Source organism: Rhagoletis zephyria, unplaced genomic scaffold, assembly GCF_001687245.7.
Source record: "Rhagoletis zephyria isolate East Lansing unplaced genomic scaffold, Rhagoletis_zephyria_1.1 Rzeph_scaffold_00309, whole genome shotgun sequence".
In the NCBI taxonomy this organism is placed as follows: Eukaryota; Metazoa; Arthropoda; class Insecta; order Diptera; family Tephritidae; genus Rhagoletis; species Rhagoletis zephyria.
The window spans coordinates 196,162-198,661 of record NW_016157393.1 but is presented as its reverse complement, the minus strand read 5'-3'; the positions used below and the strand labels follow the sequence as shown (position 1 = coordinate 198,661).

The 2,500-nt window shown below is 31.5% G+C and overlaps 1 protein-coding gene across 1 annotated transcript in view; it reads right to left on the bottom strand.

Moving 5' to 3' along the window:
* The window catches only part of LOC108358881 (protocadherin beta-4-like), a 164,748-nt gene that overhangs the window by 12,570 nt on the left and 149,678 nt on the right, over nt 1-2,500 (bottom strand). The gene's annotated exons all lie outside the window — the stretch shown is intronic.

The following is a 2,500-nucleotide window of genomic DNA, read 5'->3' as shown; positions in this document are numbered from 1 at the left end:
GTAGGTCATAAGCTATCTGCTTGCAAAATTTAATGCAAATCCGTTCAGACTGTTCCGCGTATTAATTTAATTAAACTTTGTTAGCAGGTGGTAACTCTTAAAAAAATTAGCCAGTTTTTCAACCTACTTCATAAGCTATCTGTGTGAAAACTTCCATGCAAATCAGTTCACTCATTTCCACGTATTAATTAAATTAAACATTTCTAACAGGTGGCAACTCCTAAAAAAGTAGCCTACTTTCTAACCTAGGTGATAAGCTATCTGTGTGCAAAATTTCTTGCAAATCTGTTTAGTCGTTTCCGCGTATTAATTTGATTAAACTTTTTTAACAGGTGGCAACGCCTTCAAAAAATTAGCCTATTTTCCACTGTAGGTCATAAGCTATCTGCTTGCAGAATTTTATGCAAATCCATTCAGTCGTTTCCGCGTATTAATCTAATGAAACTTTTTTAGCAGATGGCAACTCTTAAGAAAAGTAGCCTATTTTCGAATCTAGGTCATAAGCTATCTGTGTGCAAATTTTCATCCAAATCTATTCAGTCGTTCCCGCATATTAAATAAATTAAACTTTTTTAACAGGTGGCAACTCTTAAAAAATAGCCTATTAACCAATCTGGCCTATAAGCTATCCGCTTACCAAATTTCATGCAAATCCGTTCAGTCGTTTCCGCGTGATGATTTCCCAAACATCCAAACATACAAACTTTCACATTTATAATATTAGTAAGATATACGTTATATTACGGTCTCATTGAGATATTAACTCGAGTTTAACGTTTTGAGTTTATGAAATACTGTCAAGTGTTCAAATTGGGGTGTTTAAGATACTCAGATTTTAATTTGACATTTTGTTTTTACTTTTTCTTATTCTCATTTAGTATGTTCCCGTACTACAGGATTTAACACACACACATACATAAGTCTTGAATACCAACCTATAAAAAAATACGGAATGAGGGTCGCTAGAACTTTTTACGCTAATTTCAACCATACCAAAATTATTTGGTCCAAGCAAAAATCAAAGCCAATAAAAGAGGTTAAAGTTCAACTTATCTATTTCTTATGTATTTAATATTTCGGAAACTACTTAACCGATTAAAAAATTATTGAAGCTAATTTCAATATAATTTGAATGCCTTTTATGCGACGTATATACTATAACAAGTTTTAGAACTAGTTTTATAGAAACGCCATTTAAAAAAAATATATTTTTATTTTATTTTGTTTTTTAGTATTTCTCGACTAAAAAGATAAAAAAAAGCATATAAGTTATATACATTAATTAATTACCTTTATTTTGACGTCATTAGTTTTTTAGTGGGTTATGTTGTTCAGAAGATATTAATATTTAAAAAAATCTGAAAATTTAACTTTAACCATTGATATCTTCTTTACATTTTACTTTCGCCAGATAGTTTTGGTAGGGTTGAAATCAGCACAAAAAAGTCTATCTAGCCACATTTTTGATTTTTGCATCGCTAGATTTTTGATAATCTAGACATATGTGTACAGAACGCGCTCGGAATAATTCTGATTAAATCCTGCAGTACGGGAGCAGACTAATTGTCGGTAAGTTGGTTGCAGGTTTGGATTATCAAAGACACAAACCGAATCGGGTCAAAAAAAGGGTTGCATTCCCATAAACTTCATATAAAAGTGGTGTTTAAGGAGAGTTTAACGATATATTTTGTATGGTAAACTCAGAGTTTAAGAGTAGAGTTAAGCGTTAAATTCCAAAATGGCACGCTCACTCTACGCTATACATCCATATGTATATAAGTCCGCCAAAATAAATTGTTTAAATCCCTTTTCAGTAAAATATAGACCGATTTGAAGGATAACTTCGTCAAATCCAGAAATGTTATCTCTGATAAAAAGGGGCCGTGTAACATTTCGCATACGCTACGTTATACCTATAAATATATATACGTTAGAGTCTAACGCATACTCTACGCTATATATCTATATGTATATAAGTCCGCCAGAATAAATTTTTTAAATCCCTTTTCAATAAAACATAGACCGATTTGAAGGATATAACTTCGTCAAATCCAGAAATGTTTTCTCCGAAAAATAGGGGCCGTGGAACATTTCGCATACGCGTTGCTATACCTATAAATATATATACGTTAGAGTCTAACGCTCACTCTACGCTATATATATATCAAATAAAACACCTCTTTGAGGTAAAATTTTCGAGTGACGAAAGCTGAACTAGAAACACAAAATTTATGATATCAATTTCGTGACGAAAATTATACGCATTTTTTAACTGCCTTTCAAACGTACGGAAAATTTTTTTTATTCATTGCAAAAGTTCTTTTTTTTTAATTGTGTTTCTAGAAGTAAACGGAAATTCGCAACGTTCCGAATAAATAAAAAGATTTTCCATACGTTTGAAAGGCAGTTAAAAAATGCGTATAATTTTCGTCACGAAATTGATATCATAAATTTTGTGTTTCTAGTTCAGCTTTCGTCACTCGAAAATTTTACCTCAAAG